Below are 21,626 nucleotides of genomic sequence, written 5' to 3'. Positions count from 1 at the left end.
AGGGATTGAACATGCGTCCTCATGGATGCTAGTCAGATTTGTTTCCGCTGAGCCATGACAGGACTCCTGGGATCTGATAGTTTTGAAGTGTTAGAAGTAGATAGGGATGCTGTCTGAATGTGGTAGGAGGTCCCTACGAATGAGTCATAGCACAGGGCTTTAACAATTTTTGTGACAAAGCTTTGCCTTCTCTGCAGAAAACTTTCCTTCTTTTGAAGAGCAGTTTTTGGCTTGTTCCTGGCAAGCCATAAACAACTGAAAGCTTGAACATGGACCATTAAGTTACCAAATCACCTGAGATACCTATCATGAACCAAGTGCTGACAAGAAGTCAAAGCATTGGGCATGGACAGCAGTACCCCATTATCACATGGATGTAGTGATACAAGATCAGGATCAAGCAGGTCTTGAAGGCATGATTTAGCACAGAGCAAACGTCACAGATGCTCACGGCCCATATTTCTGCCTAAGTTGCTTCCTCCATCTCAGTTTGTACATGTGGTCTCATGGGGAGCTCACCATGCCCAGCGGACTACATGAGAGCAAAATGTGTGGTCTGGTTTACATAGGATTCTGCACAACATGCTGGCATTGCTCTAAAGTGGAAAGCTGCAGGACTACGGCTCCAGTGAGGGCTAGACCTTAAGGACAGTGGCAAAGGAAATCCTTCCAATGGTGGAACTCAGAACAGTGCACATGGTTGTTCATTTCTGCCTGGAAGAAGAAATGGCCAGAGGCACGGATCTAGCCTGATCCATATGCGGTGCCTAATGTGTGGTGGAAGAGTCAGAAACATGGAAGGAACATGATCAGAAACTTGATCACAGGACAGTCTAAGGAAGAGGTGTGTGGATAGACTTCTCTGTGTAGAGGATGAAGATACTGGTGACCCATGTTAATGCTCACCAGAGAGTGACAATAATTGTGTGAAAAGTTGCTATTCAGTGGATGTCAATCAGAATCTATCCCTAGCTACTGCTGTTCTTGCAAAATGAAGACAGAAAGTGGCCATGGCAGCAAGGATGGAGGTTTTGCATCAGCTCAGTAACACAGGCTGATCTGGCCATAGCCACTGTTGAATGTCCAACCTGACAATAGACAAAATCTGAGATACTTATGTGGCACCATTTCCCTGGTAATTTTCCCAGCCACCTCCTGGCAGGATGATTACAACAAACCACTTCCATCATGGTGCTTTATTTTCACTGGAATTTTCACTCTTCTGCATATGGATTTGCTACCCCAATCTGTAATGCTTCTGCCAAAACCATCATCCATGTACACATAGAATGCCTTACTCAACATCATAGAAATCCACACAGAATTGTGTCCAACCAGGAAACTTATTTTACAATAAATAAAATGTGGCAATTAGAGGGCTTAGAATTTACTGATTTTACCATGCTACCTTATCACCCCAAAGCATCTGGCCTTATAGAACAGTGGAATGATCTTGTGAAAATTTAGAGGTGGTGCCAGCTGGACAGCAACACCTTTAAGGGATAAAGTAATATTCTCCAGGATTAGGTATGCTATCTGAATCTGAGACCAAAATAGGGTACTGTTTCTCCCGCAGCTCAGATTCAAAGGTTAGAAATAGGTATCTATCTATCAACACTTTTGCTTCTTACTCCTGTAACTCTCAACTCTGCTGGTTTGGAGGTCTTAGTTCCCAAGGAGGGGATATTTCCTTTAGGGGATGCAGCAATTGTTTCACTAAACTGGTTGTTGAGATGATAACTGGCCACTGTGGGCTCCTCACACCACTTAACCAGTTATCAAAAAGGGGGTTATTAGCCAAGACATGGAAACAACCTAAATGTCCACTGACAGAGGAGTGGATCAAGAAGATGTGGTACATATACACAATGGAATATTACTCAGCCATTGAAAGGAGTGAAATACCGGCATTTTTAGCAACATGGATGGACCTAGAAATTATCATGCTGAGTGAAGTCAGCCATAACAAACGCTTTCACTGACATGTAGACTCTGAAAAAAGGACAGACTGAACTTCTTTGCAGAACAGATGTTGACTCACAGACTTTGAAAAATTTATGGTCTCCAGAGGAGACAGTTCGGGGGGTGGGGTTATATGCTTAGGTTGTGGGATGGAAATCTTGTGAAATTGGTTTGTGATGACCATTGTACAACTACAGCATGATAAATTCATTGAGTAATAAAAAAATAAAATAAAAAAGGGGGATATTGTGCTATTGAGGTGATTGATTCTGACTATCAAGGGGAAATTGGGTAATTACCATACATTGGAGAAAGAAAAGTGTATTTGGAGTAGGGGAGATTCTTTGAGATGCTTCATGGTACACTCATGTACTATGATAAAATTTAATGAAAAATTGCAACTGAATGATAGAGACAGGGCTTGTAAAGGTGCAGATCCGTGAGGAATGAAGGTTTTGATTATCTGAATAGTAAAGAAACCACCACCAGCCAGGGTGCCTGCTCATGGAATGGCTCATAGATGGAGAGTATATATGCTAGCTGTGATTACATGGCCAGCTGGGAAAATGAGAGCTATTATAGCTATGAATATTGCTTCTTTATTTTGACATGAATTCATCTGTATCTGTACTAACTGATCATTTTGATTTCTTCTTTCTGGTTCCCATTCTCCTGCTATCTAAATAGTATAGTGGTTAAACTGATTACTGAGTATCTAATTATAGGACAGCAAAGAGGGAGTGTGATTCAGAAGAAGAAATCATTCTAAGGTGGTATTTCATGTATCTTCCTTTGGGGCTGAGGCATAGCATGTTTTCAGTTATGCAAGAGATAGCAGGCAGAAGCATGGTTTTCCTTTTGTTTTATATGGAATATGGTTAAAAGAGATGTGTGTTGATGACAATTTGACTAGGACGGAACAATTTCGGATTGTGCTGTCAACTTGGTTAATTGGAGAACCATATTTCCCAGAATCCTCTTCTAAGTTAAGCTTGGTCAAAAGAGAACATGTATGAGATTTGGAAGGTACAAGTGTGAAATAGAAGCCTTTACTCTCTGGAGATCATTGTGGTCAGATAAGGTGACAGAGAGAAGGAGCTCTTCTTCCCAACTTTTGGGTCTAGTGATTAAGCACAGCTCCAGATTTGTCACCAGATGCTTGGCTGTACATCAACGGAAGCCATGGCTAGCCTTACAGAGACCTCCCCTATCACAGTCCCACTTTGGTGGGTTCTACTAGTCTTCTGAAAATTCCCTGAAATTATGGACTTTTTTATTTGCACCAGCACCTCAGCAAGACTCTTTAAGGCTCCTTCTTTGATCCTCCTATTTGCCCTCTTTGTTGCCAATTCCCCAGCACTTCCCGCAGTTGTGCGAAGTTTACTTCCTGCAATATATCCCTTATCCTATAGCACTCATTGTGACTCTACTTCCAAGACTGAACCACATATGTCCTCCAAGATCTTTATTTTCTTCAAACCTTCATAACCTTAACAAAAGTAACTAAGTGAATTTTAAAGAATTATTTTATGTGTGACTTTTCTTCCTTGGGAGATATAATAATATATAACAGGAAGACTTGAAAATGAAAAGCTGGAATTATTGAAATGAGGGGGAAACTGGAAATATATTTGTGATTTTTAGGCCTTTAAATTCCAGAAACCCATCTTGAACTTATTATAGCAGAAGAGGGAATTTAATAGCTCAAATAACTGAGAAGGGAGGGCAGGTTGTATATATAGGCTTTGGGCATGGCTGAATTTAGGTGTTCACACATTATCAAGAGTCTCTCTCTCTCTCCCCCTGCACCTCTCAGCTCTGCTCTTTTGGCTGGTTTCATTCTCAGAAGCTTTCTAAGTGGTAGGAAAGATGAGCACTGGTTAGTACCAGGCTTATTTTCTACCAAGAAACAATGCCAATGGAAGAAAAGTGCTCTTTTCCCAATACTTTTCAGCAAAAACCTTCAGGCTAATTTGGTTGACCTGCCTTGGGTCATATGTCCATTTCTTAAGCAGTAACTATGGATTCTGATTTTTTTTTTTTTTGCCACACTATGTGGCATGTGGAAGTTGTATCAAAGTCTCAAGAAAAATCTGAGTCTGTAGTTTCTGTTTCTTATCGTTAGGCTCAATGCTCTATTAATTTTCCAAATCTTAGCTTACAGGTTTGCCATGGTGCAGGGCAATTGGTTGGGACTGGAAGTCAACAACTAATCCCCCCTATATCTCTAGCTGCTGTGATGGGAAGGTCCTTTCCACTGTCTTTTAACTAGATAATTAGATTGGGGAAGAGAGTTTCTGTTATTTTCACCTAAAAACACCCTATCAAAACCTTTTTTAGACAGGGAGTAGTTGCTGAAGTTCTTGGGAAGGATATGGAGAATTATATTGTGGCTTCTTCTTTTTTCTTTTTTGGCCATGCCCATGGCATGCAGAAGTTCCTGGGCCAAGGATCAAACCCAAGCCATAGTAGCAACCCCAGCAGCTGCAGTGACAACACCAGATCCTTAACTGGCTGAGCCACAAGAGAACTCCTAGATCCTATTCTTATTTGCAACATGCCGTCACCTTCCCTGGATTTCCTTGCACTAACTTTTTCTTGGGGTGGAGAATTTGCCTTTTATAATTTTCAAAGTACGTGGCTATTTGAATCTTGGATTTTTAGATGCAGCCGTAATGCACAGTAGTGTTTTCTTCTTTTTTTGCTTTTAAACAGTGAAGCTTGACAAGTTGAGAACTCATCACTATATTCCAGCATCCTGACATTTTTCTACCAACTTCCCTAAGGTTCTAACCTCCGTAAGCATATAACCTGAGTCCAAAGGTATGACAGGTAACAGTTTAACCATCTGCTTTGCATAGCACAGATGGGCCACATTCTAGCTGGTAAAAGGGGAATATCCACTACCTTGCAGCCCAGATCAACTTGGCCAACCTTTTAATATTTTTTAGTAACAACAACTGACTCCCATATTAACCAGGATATTTTTAGGTGAAATGACAGCAACCTCATCTAATTATTTTAATGAAAAGAGAAAGGTATTAAATCAGTTTGCAAACATAAAAAGGCCAAGAATAGACCTTGGTTTGAGGCGCGGCCAGATCTGAATATCCTGGCGCTTTAACAATGATGTGGGAAGTCTGTCTCTTTCCATTTCTAGCTGTTTTCCCCTGTCTTTCCTTAAGGCAGACCCTCTCATGGGATGACAAACAAACATGGTCACAGGCATGGCCTTTCTATCCTCAAGTAGTTTAGCATCCCCAGTAGAAAAAGCTGTCTATTTTTCAAAATTTCCAGCAAAGGTCCTGGGCTGAATTTGATTGGCCTAACTTGGGTCACATGCCCAGCCTTTTCCCAGTCATTGTGCAACTGACTAATCAGCCTGGGATCTACCACCTGTCCTTGATGAGGAGATGAGGAGGGTCTTGAAAATAAAAGAAGATATTCAGTTATTATAGAAATTCAGTTATTATAGAAGGGGTGCAAGCAGGCACACAGACATGCATTATTGTCATAGTGAGCATTGGGCCAGGAGTCGGAATAAACAGAGTCTAATTACAGGTTCCATTACTCTTTAGTCAGGACTCTTTTTGAGATTTAGTAGCCGCCTCTGTGAAATAATGACATTAATATTAATCTCAGTTATTTCACAAAATTTTTATGACAAAGTGAGATTTTTATATAGAACCTCAGAAGTTATACAGAGAAAGCAGACATTATTATCAAAATATTTTGGATGATCTTTTTTTTTTTTGGTTTGTTTGTCTTTTTAGGGCTGCACCCATGGCATATGGAGGTTCTCAGGCTAGGGGTCTAATCTGACCTGTAGTTGTTGGCCTAGCCACAGCCACAGCCACACCAGATCTGAGCCGTGTCTGAGACCTACACCACAGCTCACGGCAATGCTGGATCCTTAACCCACTGAGCGAGGCCAGGGACCAACCCCGCAACCTCATGGTTCCTAGTTAGATTCATTTCCGCTGCTCCACAATGGGAATTCCTGGATGATCTTTAGAGTAATGCTTATGTTGCTTTGAAAACATGTTATTTTTCTGGGAGTTCCCTGGTGGCTCAGTGGGTTAAGGATTCTGCATTGTCACTGCAGTGGCTGGGGTCACTACTGTGGCTCAGGTTCAATCCCTGGCCCTGGAACTTCGGCATGCCAGAGGCACAGCCAAAAATAAAAAGCCCATTATTTTCCACATAAAAATAAAATAAGCCCTCTCCCTCAGCACAATTTCAATCATTTTGAAGTATTTCAACTTTCTTCTTTTTCTTATTTTCTTCCTCAAAAACATTTTCTCATATAACTATATAATCGTCATAATGCTCAGCTGTCATAGCAAAATTTGATTAATCAGACATACATAATTTTCCTGACCATTTTATACTGTTGGGCATTTCGATTATTTATTTTTTAACATTATAAATAACACTATGATGAATATACATATAATTAGTTCTATAGAATTGCCAACATTCTAAGGCTCTTGGCAAATAGTCAACTATCTTTCTAAAATAATTGCGGTGAATTACATTATTCCTAGCAATGAGTAGTACAGATTTCACTGTAGCTCTCACTGGCTTTAGTAGATGCTAAAATTATTTTTCCTGTCTTCCTTGAACTGGACCATTTTGGTGTACTCAAGTGACACCAATTGCTGGAATCTGTATCCATGTGCCTAGACTTTTCCTGGGATGAAAAGCATTTCTTTCAATTGTGTGTTGGAGGTCCGAAATGCTAGGGAATTAACATACCCTAGGAACATCCATCAATTAATGACCAATGGGAGCTGATGAATAAATATCCTTTGAAGCATGTGTTTTACACCATAATCTGTAAGATTAAATCACCTACCCACCACTAGTAGCTACCTTCATAACACAGTCCCTTGTCCCTCATTTTAATTGAGATATAATTGACCTATAATGTAATTTTAAGGTATACAACATGATGATTTGATATATGTATACACTGCAAAATGATTACCACAAGATTGGTTAACATACTCATCACCTCATATAGCTACTACTATTTGTGTGTATGTGTGTATGTGTGTGTGTGTGTGTATGTGTATATCGTGAGACCATTTAAGACTGACTCTCTTAGCAACTTTTAAGTATATGACACATTATTGTTAACTGTATGCTGCAGGTTAGATTCCCAGGACACATTTATCTTATAACTGGAAGTTTGTGCCCTTTGACCATATTCACCCATTTCTCTCACCCTCCTTCCCCTGGCAACCACCAATCTACTCTGTTTCTATGAGTTCAGTTTTTATAGATTCCACAAGTAAATGAGATCATACAATATTTGTCTGTCTCTAACTTACGTCACTTAAGCATAATGCCCAATGATGTTAATCCATATTGTTACAAATGGCAGAGTTTTCTTCTTTCTTATGGCTGAATAATATTCCATTGTATGTGTATGTATGCATCTGTCATCTATATTGATATTAATATCTATATCACACTTTCTTTATGCATTCATCTATCAATGGACACCAAGGCTGTTGTAAATAATGCAGCAATGAGCACAGAAGGTAGATATCTTTGAGATAGTAATTTTATTTCCTTGGGATATATATCCAGGAGTGGGATTGCTGGATCACATGGTAGTTAGGTTTTTAATTTATTAATGCTCCTCCATACTGTCTCCCATAGCGGCTGTATCAAATTGCATAATACACTCTTGATCCACTATCTTCCCTTCCCTGTTTCGTTCCACTACTCCTCTGCCAAGGTTTCTTGTACTACACAGATACTTGTACTTGAAGTCTCATTTCAGCTAACAATAGGAAGTGAGTTATTATTTGCATCAACATGAAAAAATTGCAAAACCAATTTATTTTATTTTATTTATTTATTTATTTTTTTGTCTTTTTGCTATTTCTTGGGCCGTCCCCGCGGCATATGGAGGTTCCCAGGCTAGGGGTCGAATCGGAGCTGTAGCCGCAGGCTTACACCAGAGCCACAGCAACGCGGGATCCGAGCCGCATCTGCAACCTACACCACAGCTCACGGCAACGCCGGATCGTTAACCCACTGAGCAAGGGCAGGGACCGAACCCGCAGCCTCATGGTTCCTAGTTGGATTCGTTAACCACTGCGCCACGACGGGAACTCCGCAAAACCAATTTTTAAATGAAAGAAGCAAACTAAAGAGAATTTAAAAGTAGGGTATACACACAACAATTTTATATACGAGAGCAATGCCGTATATGGAAAAAAATTGCATACATGCAACATTTTATAAAATGTTATAAAATATGATAAATTTTATGATAAAACCTGCTTGAGAATGATAAAGCCAAAGAGTCAGAATGGCACTAACCTCCAGAGAGAAGGAAGGGGAATTTTATTGGGAAGATAACATAGGAGGCTTCAGTTATTCAATAATGTTTTATTTTTAAAGCCACATTGTAGCTTTGTATAGTTATATCATTGCATATGCTTTTTGTATGTCTGAAATATGTTATTACAGAATTGACTACCTAAATCACATAAAGTAAAACAAAATATTTGTAAAAAAATTCACCTAATATTTGTAAAGAAATATTCATCTGGTATTTAAATGAAAAAACCATTTAAGTACAAAAGACAGAAATAAAAATGTCTGATAGACCTGACTCTTAAAATGTAAATTTTTGAGATACTGCAATGGTGAATATATATCATTATACATTTGTCCAAGCCCTTAAAATGTACAACACTAAGAGTGACCCCAATATAAACTATGATCTTTAGGTGATTATGACGTGTCACTATAGGCTCATAAATTCTAACAAATGTACCACTGTGGTGGGGGACATTGATAATGGGAGAGATCATTCAGTTGTGGGGAAGGAGGTATATCTACCCCTTCTGCACAATTTTACTGTGAATCTACAACTACTCTAGGGAGTTCCCGTTGTGGTGCAGTGGAAACAAATCCAACTAGGATCCATGAGGATGTGGGTTCAATCCCTGGCCTCGCACAGTGGGTGTGGGCTAAGGATCTGGTGTGCCATGAGCTGTCGTGTGGTTCACAGACATGGCCTGGATCTCGAGTTGTGGTGGCTGTGGTATTGGTGGGCAGCTGCAACTCTGCTTTGACCCCTAGCTTGAAAAACTCCGTATGTCACAGATGCAGCCCTAAAAAGCAAAAGCAAAAAAAAAAAAAAAAAACCAACCAAACCACGCAGAGAGAGAGAGAGGAGAAATGATGTACTGATGAGAAATCAACAAACGCTGTTTGAGTTAGAAGGAAATGTTGATAGAAACAATGAAAGCCAGGAAGATTGATTTCTACTTCAAATGTGAGTGAAATGAGACTGGGGAGCTATGGACAAAAATAGTCAAGGTTGAACCAAGACATTTTTAGAGGACTTGGCAAAGGAGTTAGCATGAATTTTGATGCTTCAGGCTGGTAAGAGTGCTACTTAACATGAAAGGAAAAAAAGGTAATAGTTTATTTTTGCTTTGCCCCCTTAATATCTTTTTAGAATCTTGAATTCTACTTGTTCAAAATGGAACTCATCAATTTCCCACAAAAAAAATATACCTCTGGGCTTATCTATTACTATTAATTATAACACTGTTCTTCTATTTACCTAGATGCCAAACTGGTACCTTTGTTTTTTCCATTTCCAACATTCAATTTTTTGCCTAGTTTCCCTTTGTCTAATCTATTCTTTCTTCCCATTTCCAAGGTCACTACCCTAATCTTCTTGCCTTCTTGGTCTCTGTTGCTTCTTGCCTTGGCTCTCAGAGCCTGTCAGCTCTGCCCACAATGTATATGATGAGGTAATCTTCTGGTGGCCAGATCTCATCACATCCCTCTACTTGTTCAAGTAATTTCTGTGACTCCTCATTACTTCAGAATAAAGTAAGGAGTTAGAGGCTGCCATAATATAGCTTCAGTGTACTTTCTCAGGTCTATTTCCAATTACTTCCTTATAGTCTTATATTCTAATCAGATTGGACTTTTCACTGATGCACTGACATAAATCATGCTTTTTCCATCTCCCCATCTCTGCATTTGTGTTTTCTCTGCATGGAATAGCCTTCCTTTCCTTCTCTAGCCCACACAATCTATTCTTCAAGACTTATCTTCAAATCCTTCTCTGAAGATCTTCCTGGTACATCAGATTCCTTGGAGTTGTTTTCTCATTTGAATTCTCTTTATATTATTTTATGTCACTTCCTTTATCTTTTCTTAGAAGAATATATGAATTACTTCCATTTCTTATACTAGATTATAACCTTTTCTAGGGGGTTATAACTCACCCTTATGACTCCTCACAAGAGATTAGGCACTCAGTAAATATTTCTTCAATTGAATGAGCATTAATTAATAATTGGTAACAAAGCAAAGTATTATTTACAAAAATACAATGCATTATTTAAACATTCATTCATTCATTCAAATTTTAAAATGTAAGATGTTCTATTTCCTAATTAAAAAAGTACTATACAACAAAATAAGAGTTATCTTCTGGTACTTTTTCATGACTCGAGATCAGATTGTAAACAATATTATTCCTTAAAATAACCTAGCAGCCTCTCCATGGTTTAGCTTGAGTAAATCTGAAGGGTTCTAACAAAAGTAGCCACATCAAATAAATGATACAAATTAAACACTACCAAATGTTTCTCATTTCGAGATATTCAGGTGCAAAGACATTGTATAGAGACAGATGATGCAGTTAGTCTTGTTCTGGAATTATCAAAGATTGGTGTTAAAGTGAAATTGAAATATTTCTTCTAATATTTAATGTATAAAAATATTTTCAGTGAACTTATACTGAAATTATTTAACAACTATTTTACATGTGGCCAGTTTTACTAGTTCACTATATTAAGGCTTTTCAATTTGTTTTCCATCTGAAAAATAGAGTATTCTATGTGAAAGCAATTAAATTCAACCACTTAAATTATTTGCTTAAAGGTTCTTCTATAAGTGCTGAAGTAGTTCAAGTGGAGTATAAACAGGGAAAAGCATGTTCCTTCTATATTAAATTGTGGATTACAGATAACAAATCTTAAGAAATTGAAACCTGGTTGACGCTGATGGGAAATTGGGAGTTCTAGAAAAATGACTTTATGTGAAATGATATTGTTTTCATTTCTTCTATTAAATGGAAATAATGTTAAGCCTATTGCCATTAGTATGTTACTCAGTAACTGAATTAGAAATATATTTCTTCTATATCACAATTTTATTTATTCTCTTCTTCTTATTTAAAAAATAATTGGAGTTCCCGTCGTGGCGCAGTGGTTAACGAATCCGACTAGGAACCATGAGGTTGCGGGTTCGGTCCCTGCCCTTGCTCAGTGGGTTAATGATCCGGCGTTGCCGTGAGCTGTGGTGTGGGTTGCAGACGCGGCTCAGATCCCTCATTGCTGTGGCTCTGGCGTAGGCCAGGGGCTACAGCTCCAATTCTACCCCTAGCCTGGGAACCTCCATGTGCCGCGGGAGCGGCCCAAAGAAATAGCAAAAAAAAAAATTATCTTTTTCGTTAACCTGTTAAGAAGTGAGCCATTTGCCTGGGCAGGGATTGCCCAGCTTCACCGTGTTAGTTAGGTCTCCCTGAGCACCCAGCTTTTCATGTTGCTGAAACATTTGGGACTGGAATTTTCCTGAGTCATATCTGCATGCACCATACACTATAAGCAGCAGACTACTATTTAGTCTGGTATCTTTTCGGTTCCTGGCACACCAACATTTTTTTTCTTTTTCCTTTCTTTCTTTTTTCTTTCTTTTTTTTTTTTAGGCTGAATCTGTTTTAGTGAGACTACAGTGGAAAAAATTAATTGGGTAAGTCAAAGAGTAAGGTTTATTTTTACTGAATGTTGTGCTCAATATCTTGTCTGACACCACCTGTGGTAAATCTGCTTTTTCACTTCCTCTAGAAAACACAATCTAAACTGATAGAGAAGCAAACATTATCATCAATTTCTGTTGTCTTGGCTACCCTAGGTGTATGGCACCGATTCTATATCACAGCCTGCCAATTGACCAGAATCCTCCATCAATTTCAGGCTCAAGGTACAACCTGGGTCACACTAAAACCAAAGACCTTTGGAGATTGCAGAGCCGGGATATCAACTCAGTCCTCAAATAGCCCTAGTAATTTTGTGGAAATAAAAATTTAACTACTACATCACACTGTGATTTGGAAGAACTGAACCGTTATAATCCTATCACAATTTTTCTATATAGAATAGTTTCTAGGATTAAAGCAGTTTCTTGGTATTGAAACTGAAGATCTCCTGGGAAATGCAGATTTCTGTTTAGGGAATTTCTTCCCCCCATCAGTCATCTCAGAGTTGTTTTTATTATAACATTTATTTTACAGTGGAAGATTTTCTTTTCTTCTTAACTTATGATTGCTAGTTATTATCAAAACTAGGCAATGTTGAGCATGAAAAACTGAACAGAAAAGAAGTAATGCAAATTCTTTAGTCAGAGAGCCCCCTCAAAGGACTTTAGATTTGGTAAGGACTTTGAAACAAGCCTAAGTTAAATTTAAATAACTCTCCATATAAATGTTGAAAAACAATTACCAAATCTTTAAAATTTCAAGAACAAGATTAAAGATTTAAAAGAAATTCATTTTGTCTTTTACACAAACTTAATCCTCCTTTTAATGTGTTTTATTCTTGTAATTCTGTGATTTACCCATGTGCATTTGCCTTTATGGTATTTTTTTGTTTTTCTTCCCTATTATATCTTAATCTCTTTTGTGGGCAGGGACCATTGCAAATCCTTAATTGTGACAGATGTCTCTGACTACTGAGTAAATATTAGTTGATTGAGCCATGAGGATATGTTTTCATGATTGCCATCTTCCTATACATAGGAATCATTGTTTTTGTTCTAGAATTCTAACTTGATGGACGAGAGTGGTCTGTGTGTGGAATGGGTAGTAATTGGAGGTGTGGAATATGACATCATTCTGAATTTTTAAAATGTGCCTTTCTTTCACATATATATGAAACATATATATACATATACACATATATGCATATATTCATGCATATACATATATATATATATATATATATATATGAATATAAGTGTATGCTGAACCATGAACCATACATTGTTCATAGTGGTTGCATATATATATGAATATATATATATATATTCCCTTGAGGGCAGAGACTGTCTTTTACCACTATGAACCACACAATTTATGGTTCACAGTACACAACAGTTGCTAAAAAATTTGTGCCTCTTGATGATGGATGAGAGGACTCTGTAGTCTCCATAGAACTGATACAATAACAGTTAACATCCTGATCAAAGTGTTGAAGTCCTAGATTCATCTATGTCATCCTTGGGCCTTAATGTGTCTCCCTAGAAGCCAGAAGATGTTCTTCACCAAGCAGAACTTATCAGTCACACCACTGGGCTTCTCTTAACTGTCTCCTTTTGCCATGAAAGAGCAGAAGAGAATGTAAAAGAAAAAAGCAGATGTGGTTATTCTTTTTTTTTTTTTTTTTTTTTTTTTTTTTTTGTCTTTTGTTGTTGTTGCTGCTGTTGTTGCTATTTCTTGGGCCGCTCCCGCGGCATATGGAGGTTCCCAGACTAGGGGTCTAATCGGAGCTGTAGCCACCGGCCTACGCCAGAGCCACAGCAACGCGGGATCCGAGCCGCGTCTGCAACCTACACCACAGCTCACGGCAACGCCGGATCGTTAACCCACTGAGCAAGGGCAGGGACCGAACCCGCAACCTTATGGTTCCTAGTCGGATTCGTTAACCACTGCGCCACGATGGGAACTCCAGATGTGGTTATTCTTTAACAACCCACCCTCATCCAGATAAGAATGACTGGGAATGGTTTCAAAGATCAAAAGATGATTTTACATGATAATATGCTATTAAATAATTCTCAATAAAAACTGTTTTTTTTTTTTTTTCAAAAGCTATAAATATGTCTTTCAAAGAGGCTGAAGCTACGAATGATGTTACCTGTTGGAGGAGTGAAACAGATACATGACCACTGTCTTTTCTAACACATGTTTTTGGGATGATAGCTGCTTTCTTTGTGGCTATTGATGGTGTTTGTAGAAGGTACACTTCTTCTGTACTGCTTTTTTTTTTTTTTTGTCTTTTTGCTATTTTCTTTGGGCCACTCCCGCGGCATATGGAGGTTCCCAGGCTAGGGGTCAAATCGGAACTGTAGCCACTGGCCTATGCCAGGGCCACAGCAACGCGGGATCCGAGCCATGTCTGCAACCTACACCACAGCTCACGGCAACGCCGGATCGTTAACCCACTGAGCAAGGGTTAACCCACTGAGCAAGGGCAGGGACCGAACCCGCAACCTCATGGTTCCTAGTCGGATTCGTTAACCACTGCGCCACGACGGGAACTCCTGTACTGCTTCTGATAAAGGAACCATATTAGTATGTTACTATATAGAAACCTCTTGAAGTAGAGGCTGGAATATAGGCTCCACAAGGTCAAGGATTTTTGTTTGTTTTGTACTTAGGTATCCTAAGACTTAAAACAATACTTAGCACATAGTAGTCACAAAGGAAACTGTTACTGAATGAAAGATTATAAATATGGACACATTGTTCTTGCATATTTTTTGGCTATGCAAGTCGTGTTTTGTTTTCCTGATTTCATAATCATCTACTGAGTATTGATTAATGCTAACTAATATGAAGAGAAAAACAATATAGAACAGTCTTGGCAATCAAAACAGAAAAGCACTTCTGTCATTAATGTTTTATTTCTTTTCCTTTTTGCTATTTCTCTCAAATAGTTTGATTATATGGGATGCTATTGGACTTCATTGCATAATACACTGTAGAAATCAAACAAACTAAGCTTTGGTGAAGATTTTTTGAAGAAAATTAATAAAGCATGTAATAATTTTATTTAAAAATATATTTCAGAAACGTTTTATTACTAGCCTTAAAACAGAAATGTTAATAGCATCTTCTACAATATTCAGATAGAAAATGGTGAAATAGGCATGTCAAAGCACTTCTATGGAAAGACTGACATGTTCTTAATAGTAATATTCAATTATTCTTAGAACTGAGAATTTTTATTCTAATAATGACATACCAATATGACACATATTAAAGATCAGACTCATAATTCATCTTGCAGAATACAATTTTTCACAAATGATTCTCTGAAATATCTCTTCAGCAATTTTCTTTGCTTACCAGGTTATTCCATTGAATCTTTGCTGCTTTTACTTTAAGATGCTACCTTAGCACTATACCTCTTCCTACCATTCACTTAAAAAAAGTACACACTCTCACACACATATATGTCATTCTGCAGTTATAATCCTAGTATGTTTAATTTTCTTCTAGGCATAAATACCAATTCTAATGGGCAGCATTAATCATAATGATGATAATAATAATTATTATAATCCATTCCAAATTACTTATTTTCATCAACAGACAAATTTACTTTTTTTTTTTTTTGGACCTTTTTTTTGCCTTTTCTAGGGTCACTCCCACGGCATATGGAGGTTCCCAGGCTAGGGGTCAAATCGGAGCTGTAGCCACCGACCTACACCAGAGTCACAGCAATGCGGGATCCGAGCCGTGTCTGCGATCCACACCACAGCTCACGGCAACGCCGGATCCTTAACCCACTGAGCAAGGCCAAAGATCGAACCCGCAACCTCATGGTTCCTAGTCAGATTCCTTAAGCACTGTGCCACGACGGGAACCCCCTTTTTATCCATTTGGGGGAGGAATGAGAGAAATAGGTGAGGGAGAGTAAGAGGTAAAAACATCCAGTTATAAAATAAATGAGTCATAGGTATGATATGTATAGTGTAGAAAATATAGTCAATAATATTGTAATTTTTTTGTGTGATGGTAGATGGTAACTACACTTACTGTGGTGGTCTTTTTGTAATGTTTAAAAATATTGAATCACCACGTTGCACACCAGGAACTAAGAGTGTTGTAGGTCATTTTACTTTAAACAAGCAAACTGAGAGAAAAAGAGATCAGATTTTTGGTTACCAGAGGTAGTGGCTGTGGGGAGGGGAAATTGGATGAAGGTAATCAAAATGTACTAACTTCCAGTTATAAGATAAATAAGTACTAGGGACACAATGTACAACATGATAAATATAATTAACACTGCTGTATGTTACATGTTCAAGTTGTTAAGAGAGTAAATCCTAAGCATTCTCATCACAAGAAAAAAATATTTTTTTCTTTTCTCATATTTTGTATCTGCACGTGATGATGATTGCTCACTAGACCTATTGTAGTAATTATTTCATGATGTACATATGTCAAATCACCATGCCATACACCTGAAAATTACGGTGCTGTATGTCAATTATATTGACAGTTACACAAAATTGGAAGGAAAAAATGTCCTAGACTTAAATTTAAGTAATTTTTCTTGACTTCAGAGGTAAAGGGTTCCTTAGGATCCTCTGAGACAAATGAAAATGGAGCAGAAAGACCAACTATTAGCCTTATCAAACTTTCACTTGGATGAGAGACTAGGATGTTTCAATTGGGTGGAGAGCTGCAGTTAATATGTGGTGTCTTTGCAGTTTGGGAGAGTCTAACTTGGGAAATCAGAAAGGAATAATGGGAGGTCTTAAATACCTACTATTTTCCTGGTGGTCTGACACCGTGTCCCCCTCTTTTGAAATGTTTGAATATACTGGATCTGACACAAAGGGGCGTGCCAGATAGGTTAAAACCTTTCTTAACTCTTCCATAGCCAGTAAAATATCTTTTGTTAGAGGATCTTTTGAAAGATGATGAAATGATAGATAAGAGGGCAGTCCTACTGAAGAGATCTAAGAAGCTCTGCTATCACCACTCCTGCCCCTGCTATCACCACATTAGGTTAAATTCTTGCTTTGAACTACCTGTGCTACCTTTACGTGGCTACTAGAGATGAGCTTTTGGATGGTGACTATACAATGCTGGGCCCAGCATTAGACTTGGAAGAGATAGAGATAGATGATTTGAGTGGTGATTTAAATCTTGTGTATGAGGAACCACTTAACATACAATGTATATACAGAACTAAGGCTGAATGAACTCAGTCTTATCTATAAGATATTATATATCATTAATGACTGTGAGGGAGGCAAATGGCTACTTAAAGTATAGGTTGACAGTTAAGTATAACAGAAGATCTAATTAAAATGCTTAGAGCCCAATCAGAAAAAATACATATATATACTGAGAATGAGAAGACTGTAAGAATGTTTACAAGTATTAGATTTTAGGGCAGTATCCCCATCTTATTGCTACATATTTCATCAAATAAGTACCATTTTTTTTCTTATCTCATGGGAGATCAAATGCATAAGTTAAATTAAAATTTATATCTACAAACCAGAGGTTAAATGTCAGTACATTTGGAAATTATAATAAACCCTAGATTAACTGAACTATGAGTAGAATTCTAACCAGGTGTTTTATTTTTGCATAAATGAATGCAATAAATAAAAGAATGGAAGCAAGCTAGAGGCCTGTGAAACACTGATTAAAGATCTAGTGGATTTTTTTTGGGGGGGGGCTACATTCCACATTTAGAAGAAAGGTACAAAAATATTGAGTAAAAATATCTCCTATCTTAGATATTATTAGCTTTTATATCATAGATATTTAAGTATACTTGAAAGCAAACAGAACCAAAAAATGTTAAATTATAATCTATCATATTATGTATTCACGGTCAAAAGAGTGGCCTTGGTTTATTAAGAAAGGACTTAAAAATGGAAGGTTGAGATTAGGTGTGAGCTATCCAATGAACTTACCATTGGTCTAAAATATTAAATTCATTAAATAACTTACTTGCAAGGTATAATAATCAATGGGAGAGTATTTATCCAGTGCAATGAGGTAAGATATATAAAGAGCAGCAGGTGGTCTACTGAATAATTGAACACCTTTCAACTTGACGCGGCTTTCCCTGGACTGACCTATCTGGGATATCTTTATCTGCTACTTTTCAACACACAAAAAACTAGAAGCCTAATAACTGCCTCAGTTATTGGGTTAAAGATGAAAGGGGCCACAGATTAATTTCCTCCCTCTCTCACAGCTTAAAAAAAGTTAAGTCTACAGAAGTAAAATTAAATTACATAAGTAAAGTCAGTCCCCTCCTTACGGCAGGTTCTCCATCTGAAGATTCACTCACTGTGGTTGGTTGAATCCATGAAAGTGGAACTGTGGGTAGAGTGTGCTGACTGTGCCATATCATTTTATTTTATTTTATTTTTTTGAGGTTGCTTTTCCAGAACTGCTTTTATATTTCATTTTTTATGATGATTTTTATTTTTTCCACTATAGCTACATCATTTTATAAAAGGTACTAGAGCATCCCTGGATTTGGATATTCACATGGGGCAGTGATAGTGGTGGTGGGGAGGTGTACTGGGACCAATCATGCTGAGTCCTTGCAAAATGTATATAACTTTTTCTCACTCTGGGCTTTTCTTTGCTTTAAATAAAGACTACGTGCTCAAATTAATTTGGTTTTGAGATTTGAGAACTTTGAAATATTTCCAAAGGAAGATGAACTCTTCTGAATAGGGATCACATTTTGTCATATTTATGTCCCTAGCAATTAACAGAATGCCAAGTGCATGATAAATGTCCTCTGAACTGGATGAAAGTTTACCAAATTGATACGTGACCAAGGCTTAGTGAAATCATGTTTTGAAATCATCTACTCAGATGATTTCAATTTTCCACTTTGGGTGGGTGAGTTTCAACTATCTAAATTGAAAGTAAACTGACCTATTAAACCAAGAATGGCATTGTCAAACAGGAACTTTCTTATGTCCTGGTTTGGTGTCTCATTATTTGTGTTGTAATTACTAAATGCTGTCTTGATATTGTCATATGTTTCCTTCATTTTAATATAACTACACTTTCTATAACTTATTTCTGACTGTCAGTGGCCTGATAATTCACTATTATAAATTATGTTGTCAAATGTGTTTTGATTCATTTTTTTTTGTGTCCTTCCATAGAACTTTTGCCTTTCAAGCTGCTATAACTTCAAAGAAGCCTTAAATAAATGAAGAGATGTACAGGCTCAGTGCTAAAGGAGAGGCATCTTAACAACCTGGATAAAAATGGTTATATTTTTCTTTTTGGTCTTTAACAGGTATCACATTCCTAAGTCTCTTCTTGAGGAAGCCTTTCCCCCATACTTTCTCCTTCTTAACCCCTTATTCATTCAGCATGTGTACAAATTATATACATACAGTTGAAATTGTAGCAGATGAGAGGACTTGGATTTAGCAGAACAATCCAGCAGATGGGCCTTGGGACAGAATTTGAGGAGATGTGAATCTACAGAACACAGAGAACAGCCCCCAGAACTCCAAGTCTCAGCCCTGGCTACTGGCTCTTCAGGGCAGTTATGGCTTTAGCACCACAGGAAACAGCTAAGTACCTGTTAGAACAAATCTCCCTGTGCCTCCACTGCAAGGGGTGGAGGTAGGGGGGTTAACTTCACTTCAGATTTTGTTGTTTGCAGATAAAGGTGTACCAAGCAGCCGCTTTATTCAGACAGATAAAGCAAACTAAATAAATGATAAGGGTTTATCTTTTGTACTCTTTCTCTTTTTTCTTTCTTTTCTGGAAAACACACATTTTGTAGCCTAGATACATTTATTTAATTGATACCTATCTGTTTACACATTGCTTTGTTTCCTGGTATGGTTTTTTGTTAAGTTCTTATGGAGATAGTATAGATTGTATATATGCCTTGTTTATGCTTATTGAATGAGAGAATAAATGAAGAACAGAAATATGCCATGCATATTTCTCAGAATCAGGAAAAAAGGAGGGGGGGATATTTAGACATATACTTAGGAGGATAGAGTGGAGTATACAAAATACTAAATTATTGGTAAGGATGAGTGGTGTCTAATTAAAACATTTGTCTTACTGAGCTCTGGGCCTTGTTGTAGCAGATATGATCTCTTAAAATGCAGCCCAATGTAGGAAGAAGAGCTTCATGAAGAGCTATTTTACATCAAGGATGATTCACAGAGAAACTTTGTGAGGTTTCTTTGCAGGAAGTTTTATAGCATAGAGGTTAAGATCGCTGGTTTCGTGCTTAGTCATGCCGAAGTGAAGTCTTGAAACCTGATTCCACCACTTAAAGGCTGTAAGATATTGGGTAAGTTTTATTTAACCTATCCCTGCCTCTTTTGTTAAAGGCAATAACACTGCATACCTCACAGATTGTTTTGTTAAAGGCAATAACACCGCATACCTCAGAGATTGTTTTAAGGAGGCGGTGAATAAGGTATTGAAAGAAAAGCGCTTAGCTTAGCAGGGCTCAGTAAACTAGAGTTACATCCCCTCCCTCCCCGGAGTGGAAGTTTATAAACTTAGGCAAACAGCAAAATGATAGACTTTTATCAGTTCTACAGGACAGAGTATAGATTTTAGCTCTTTAGTTAATTTGATGGATACAGACACAAACGATATGATAGTTTAACCCCCAAGGTAAGGTTTTCAGGTTTTAGGTAAGAGGAGGACAATTAGACATTTTTCTTGGTTTAGCTGGGCTAGGGAGAAAGGAAGAGTCAGAACTTGGTCAGGGAGATGCTGGAGATAATGATGACAGTGGGGTGATGGTGAGTGTGATGTTTTCCCCCAGGGTTGTCCTCTGCTCACAGATGATTACGGATGTCTGTTGACAAGGACTGGCAGAGAAAATAGATTGAAGAAGGTAAAATCATAGAGAGGATCTGCCAGTGGTAAACTACTGCATGGCAGTGTGGTTACTTTAGAACTGCCCCTTCCTGGAGTTCCCACTGTGGCTCAGTGGGTTAAGACCCTGACATAGTACTCATGAGGATGCAAGTTCGATCCCTGACCACACCCAGTGGGTTAAGGATTCAGGGTTGCTGCAAGCTGTTCCATAGGTCACAGATGCGGCTCATATCCAGTGTTGCTGTGGCTGTGGTGCAGGTTTCAGCTGCAGCTCTGAATCAACCCCTAGTCCCGGGAACTTCCATATGCCACAGGTGTGGTCGGAAAAAAAAAAAAAAACAACTGCTCCTTTCCCTCATGAGTGTATCTATTATGAGCTTTACTTAAAACAACAACAAAGCAAGGATCTCATCCATATGGGAGGATTAAGGTTTATCCATTTCTTTATTTTCTTTTTAGAGTTGCACCTGTGGTATATGGAAGTTCCCGGGCTAGGGGTCAAATTGGAGCTGCAGCTTCCCACACACACACATATCCTCTCCCTGTGCCCCACCTCCCCACATACACAGTTGTTATCAGGTTAGAAAACTTTCTAGGACTGTATGCTTTTCGAATAACTGAAGGGCTACTGGAAATTATTGCCTGTCATTACTGTTTTTCACACTGACTTCCACTGTTTCCTTTACTAGAAACAAAAAAAATCCATTCACCATTCTTTGTAAAATAACTCTGTAGATTAGAATGTATTCAAAATGAAATGTCAAGATGGTAGTTGGAATCAAAGTCAAGAACTCAGTATTCTGTTTCTGGTCTTAATAGATTGAATGTTTGTATTTGGCAAAAAGAACTTTATTTTCATAATACCAATTGTTTTCTGGATACCTAACCAGAAGATTTTGGCCATGGAGATATGTAACTTTATCAAGCATTAAGAAATCAAAATTTTTCAAAAATTAAAAAAAAATTA

General features: G+C 37.9%; 1 long non-coding RNA gene across 3 annotated transcripts in view; it reads right to left on the bottom strand.

The window, feature by feature from the left end:
• LOC102157594 (uncharacterized) overlaps positions 1-21,626 on the bottom strand; it is a 77,339-nt gene that overhangs the window by 41,194 nt on the left and 14,519 nt on the right. The gene's annotated exons all lie outside the window — the stretch shown is intronic.

The sequence above is a fragment of the Sus scrofa genome, chromosome 1 (assembly GCF_054392235.1).
Source record: "Sus scrofa isolate SSC_HxYL_T2T_F1_AM1 chromosome 1, Sscrofa_HxYL_maternal_Yorkshire_Landrace_v2.0, whole genome shotgun sequence".
Classification (NCBI taxonomy): Eukaryota; Metazoa; Chordata; class Mammalia; order Artiodactyla; family Suidae; genus Sus; species Sus scrofa.
This window is presented reverse-complemented; position numbering and strand designations above follow the sequence as displayed.